This window comes from Chenopodium album, chromosome 9 (assembly GCF_948465745.1).
Source record: "Chenopodium album chromosome 9, dcCheAlbu1.1, whole genome shotgun sequence".
Lineage (NCBI taxonomy): Eukaryota > Viridiplantae > Streptophyta > Magnoliopsida > Caryophyllales > Amaranthaceae > Chenopodium > Chenopodium album.
Genome location: NC_137842.1, coordinates 12,213,424 through 12,219,611, shown reverse-complemented (window position 1 = coordinate 12,219,611; position 6,188 = coordinate 12,213,424).

The following is a 6,188-nucleotide window of genomic DNA, read 5'->3' as shown; positions in this document are numbered from 1 at the left end:
GAAATTATATGTTAGTGTGTTAATTACGCTTATGTACTCAGCTTTGCTGATTGTGTGTTTATTGGCCTTCTCTTTACCTTGTCCCTATAATGACCCATTTTTAATGGAGAGTAGTGGAAACAAGTAAAGATAAGCTTTTCACGTGATGAAGCATTTTCATGAATGGGCATGAGTGAAGAGCGAATCATGCTAGTTTCTATAAGTATATGAATGTGTTATTGCTTATTATTTATAACTTTATTTATTACATGTGACTAATGAAAAGGGTTTTGAATTTTGGTTTTTGTTTTAATAAGGGTCTACAATGGTTCCAAGTTATAGGTTAACTTAATTTTACTTCATTTGACTTTAGTTTGACTCTACTTTCGTTGTTTTATTCTCAATGTTGACTTGGATTGAAATGTTTTGAAATTAATCTTCTGATGTGTGTCTTTGATACTTGCCTTAACCGTTATCACGGTGGTGGTAATGTCTTAGATATTCCTATTTAAAGTTTTAAATATGGCGAAACTGGTATTTTAAAAGGAAGGAATTTTCTAGGGTGTTACTCCTTGTCCCCTCAAAAACCCATACATTCCTTCTTATCCACACCCCCCACGCCAAGCTCCAAAAGATATCCCACCAAGCATCTTCTTTAAATATTTTCATCTTCAAGCACCAGTCACGCAAGTCTAAGGCATTCTCATAATGCAACTTCAAACGGAGGGCAGACTATCTCCACAAAGGTGCAACAGACGAGCACAAAAGCAGCATATGCATTAGATTTTCCTCCCCCTCCCCACACATAAGGCATATATTGTCAATTCCCATCCCCCTAGCTACCAGATTACTCCTAACAGGGACACCATTTTTCATACATTTCCAAGCAAACAACCTCACTTTTGGGGGAACTTTAGCACACCAGATAGATTTGTATGGGAACTGACTAATCACATTTGATGAGGACACTTTACTTTTTTCTTCCTCTTCCACCAGTAAGTTATATGTGCAGCAAACACTATATAAACCGTCCTTCGAATAATTCCAGGTCCACCCATCCTCTTCATCAAACAAAGATATAGGAATGCTACATATCGTTTCCACCTCTCTCTGAGAAAAAAATTCTCCCAGTAACTCAACATTCCATCTCTTGTCATCCCATAGCTCATACACATAATTTGGCAGATTTAGACCATCCCCTTTGCTCGAGAAAATACGAAAATCAGGGAGCTTCGGAACCCAAGGGTCATCCCATATATTTACAGTAACTCCCCTTCCGATCCTTTTCTTATCTCCTTTCACAATCACATCACACACACTTAAAATTGACCTCCAAGTAAAGCTCATATTTGATGCCGGCTTCACATCAAAATAAGATGAGTGAGGAAAATAGTTAGCCTTGAGGACCCGAGACATAAGGGACTTCTCATTGGTCACAACTCTCCAAGCTTGTTTAGCTAACATAGCCCTGTTGAAAATGCGCATATTTCTGAATCCCAATCCCCTTTTTTTTTTTTCCCGGCACATCTTGTTCCAAGCCACAAAACGAACCTTCCTCTCCTCGCCCTTTTGCCCCCAAAAGAAGTTCCTACACAATCTTTCCACTACATCAAGGATGCTCATCGGTATAGCAAAACACTGCATTGCATACGTAGGAATTGCTTGGGCCACCGATTTAATGAGGATCTCCCTTCCCGCTATCTACAAAAAATTTTCTTTCCACCCCTTGAGCTTCTTCCAGACCCTATCATGAATACTCTGAAAAACGGCTTTTTTAGACCCTCCAATGTACGTTGGAAGCCCTAAGTATTTATCATGTCCATCGACAACCTTAAAAGATAACTTCATCTGAAGCAAAATTTTCTTTTCATGATTAATGTTTCGGCTAAAAGACACCTCCGATTTCTCCATATCCAGATTCTGGTCCGACGCCAGAATTTCAAGAACCCTATTAGTCCTCCTCATTTCCCATATGAAAAGAAGGCTATCATCAGCAATAAAATCAGGTGCGAAATTGGTTCAACATGATGTCGAACTATTTTATTTTCTTTAAACATTATAATTTTCTCCTACTTCGTATATTTTATATCGATTAATAGATTATATGAATTGAGTTTTCCACTTTTTATTAATTTATCAATTTATTAGATTTTGCTTAAATTATTTGTACTACGTACATATTACACACAAATAAGATAAAAAAATATTGTTAAAATCGTGGATCGCACGAGCCTAATCTAGTTTGATAATTGAAAAACAATCATCAAAATACCTTAGTGTATATAAGCCGTATTTGGAGTATTAATTAATACAGGTCGAAACATGAGATGCAAAAAGAAAGCTAGAGAGAGAAAGAGAAAGAGAAAGAAACACCCAACCCCACCCAAAAGAAAACCCTAGAAACGCCACGAAAAAGAAAATCCCCTTCCGCTGCCGTTTCACTTCCCCAAGACTCATACTTATGCTCGATCTTCCCCCCTGCTTTTCCTAATTAGCACTAGCAATTATTATGCTATTATCCCTTCAATTGGTCAACTATGGATCTCCTATATCCTTGTTCCAAAATATTATCTACTTTATGAGATAAATTACCATATTAAGCTTTTTAATTACAATATCGGTGAACCCAAAAGGCCTCTACGAATCAAGATCTTACAGATCTTGGGTAATACGCTACTCGTCTCCGTCTATGGAGTAGATGTGATGATTATTTTTCTGGGGAAATCCGCAAATATACAACAAGCAATCTCAAGCGATACTATTAAGAATAAAAAAAATTGGATCTCAGGGAAGTCTCTCTACCTTCTTTTACTTAATTTTGTGGCTTTACTTGCATGTTTAAATTACTTGCCTTTTTTTTCTATATTTTCTGAAATTTTGAATTGGACCTTTACTCTTCCCAATTTTTGTTTCTGTTCTTCTCTCTTTTTCGAAAAATATGTGTGATCTTCGTTCTGTTTTAATTATTATTTTTATCATGGTTTGTTATTGTCCCTTCATTTCTCTGGTGGTTTTACTTGGGGAACAGTTTTTCCTGTCTATTTATACCCTTGCTTATGTTTAGTTGCAACATCTATCTTTAGTGTTTCTTTCATCCTCTTTGCTTATTGTTTCCGTTGTGCTTTGTTTTTTCTTCACTTTCATCTTCCTACTACTTATAGTATAAATTTCATGTCAGACGTCCCCCCTCCTCCTAGTTATGCCTTTATTCTTACAACACGACATCCTTCTCCTGCCATTTGCCCTTCCAAATCTCAACTTGCTGAATGTGGAATTAATAGTATGGATAGCCTTAATTGTGAAACCAGTCAATCCCACCTATCCAGTGACACCCTCAACTCTCTAGGAGGTCACCGTCCTAGTATTCCTGCCCTTCCCTCTTCTTCAGACTGTGCACGTCCTCCTTCACTGCCAATTTCAAATACAGTCCACTCCAGTATAACTGTCAATGCACCTACACTTGCTGAAGCTACCATAGCTGATCACAAATCAAGAATCTTTTATGCTAAAATTTGGGGAGAGTTTGTGCCTTATGCTGCTGTCACCTCTAGGTTGGTTAGAGAGTGGAAATTCATTCATGGGGAAGTCTCTATTAGGTACCTAGCCCATGGTTGGTACATCATCAAATTCACCAACCCTATTGATAGAGATGAAGTTTGGTCCCACAGACCTTGGTTTGCTCAGGGGCTTAATCTGGTACTCATTCCTTGGAAGCCAAACTTTTTCACCTTTGATAATGAGATTACTCATGTTGATCAGTGGGTTAAAATCCCTTTTCTTCCCACTGAGTATTGGACTTGGGATCATTGTGTTTCTCTGAATTCTAGCATAGGTACTTTAATCAAGCTTGATGAGTATACTTTAAGAAATGATGATAAAGCTCAGTTTGCTAGGGTCTGTCTTAATACAGATATTTCTAAACTTGTCCCTTGTACTCTCTCTATGCATATCGGTGAGCGAAATAAATTTTTTTATCTTTCTTATGAGGGAGTTCATGAAGTCTGCCCCTTGTGTGGAAATAAAGACCACACCTTAAAGGCTTGTCCTAAAAAGCCTACTTCTTCTCTTGAACTCATAGTGGCTCAGCTTGAGGCTAGCAATCTGGACCACTAGGGTGAACAAGCCCCTTTCCCTCACTCTGACTGGATACATGTCAAGCCACAACGTCGTGCTAGACCTAGATTTTTCAATAGGGGTGGGAAAATTGGGAGAGGTGCTTTTACTAGCCATTTCTCTAGGTTTAACAACACTGTCTACTCTACTAATCCTAACCCTACCAACTTCAATCAGTCCCCTTCTTCTTCTTCAAATCATGGGGAGGTAGCTACTGTTCCCATCAGCAATGCTTTTGCTTCTTTGGGTGAGTTTCAGGTTTCCAAAGGGGAAAAAATCACTCTTAATCCTCTTGTTCCAGAAAAAGAGACTTTTGTTGATGATGAGGATGATCTAGATGAGGATTTCTTCAATGCTTTGGGGGTTATCCACCATATCCCCCGAGATAAATTTCAATGCTGACATGAATGTTTCTCCTTCCTCTAACACTAACAAGTCCGAAAATTTTAAAAGGAGGAAACGTGATGATGGGGATGTGGGTTCCCCTACTTCTATTATGAATTATGATTAAGTCTCTAGGCTATGTGTGCTGCTTTTTGGGTTTGAGATTCCAGCTACTAGCTCTTTATTTTACTAATTTCGTATGTACTTTTTATTTTCTTTTCATTATCTATTTCCTTATAAGGTTCAACCTATGATATCTTGCTAACTATCATGCTGATCCTTCCTTTTGTAATTTCATTATCTTTAAGCTAATGCAACGTCTCTATTTAGTTTACCCTCTCTTGCATTATCGGTTTATGTGTTCAGTCCTTTTGCAATTTACTTTTACTGCTACTATGGTACTGCTAAGTGTTTTCCATTGGAATATTATTTATTCAGCATTATTTTTGCTCTTATTTCTTCTATATAATAATGAGTTGCCCCCTTGGTATTTGTGGTTTTATAATTCTCAAGCCTTGCACCCTGCTTCACTATGTTCAGCTGGTCTTCCTATGTTGGGTTTGGTTACAGGTTGTATTAAGTTTTATTGTTGTTATGCTATGCTTCCTTGCTGGCAGAAGCAAAGGACCCTTCTTCTCTTTACTCCCCTTCATTGTCACACCATATTCTCTTGGTTATGAGACTAATTGTAGGAGTTTTGAGGGGAGCGGCCCTTTGTAGTTACCCTTGGATGCCTTGTCCCAAGGATGAGCCATGGACTATTTTTTTCCATGGGACTGAGGGCTTGTCTTTATGTTGTGTCTCTTGTACTAATACTGATTATTCTAGTAATTTTTTATATGAATTATGTATACAGTGGTGCACTTATGTATTTTGCTCTTTTTGGCACAGGTCATGCCAAAATATAGAGGTGGATTGCTGCAAATTTCTACTGGAAAGAAGCTTTTGACTTAATGTTCTTCTTTCTTCGCACTTCCTGGAAATTTTTATTGTGTCTTATTTTATGTTTCTCATGAAAATGTATGTTTGTAATAGTTTATATTATATAACCGGGGCTGCAAACCCCCAATAGAATCGAGTGCTTGACACTCGTGATGAATCTAATGCGGCAAAGGCCCTCTTACATGATCATACATTATCATTATGAAAATTCTATGCTAGAATATACGAGGTGGGAAAAGACCCGAGGCTATGGCCGAACTAATATTTTTAAAAAATAAACATAAGCCAGACATAATATTTATCTTGGAAACAATGACGAATACTGCTAATAGTAAGAGAATATTAAAATCTTTACATTTTGATCACACGTTTGTTATTGAACCAAATGGTCATTCGGGTGGCATTGGGTGTGTTGGAATGTTAATAAAATCAGTATTAATCAAACTACCTTGACAGAAAGGTGTGCCCACTTAAATATTATTTTTATACCTCTAAACTGCGAATTGTTAATAAGTGGCATTTACGGTCCAACTCAAGAGTCTAATAAAAATGATTTTTGGGATAACCTTAATTCATTTAGCTCAAATATTACTGTGCCTAGGATTATTCTAGAAAACTTTAATGAAATGTTGTGTGTAAATGATAAAATTGGTGGAAGGCCATTTCTTCCTCACCAATTACAACGTCTACCTAATTTTATAGCAAATACCCATGCAATAGACGATCCTAATACCCAAAATTCATTTTCATGGAAGTAATGTGTCAATAAC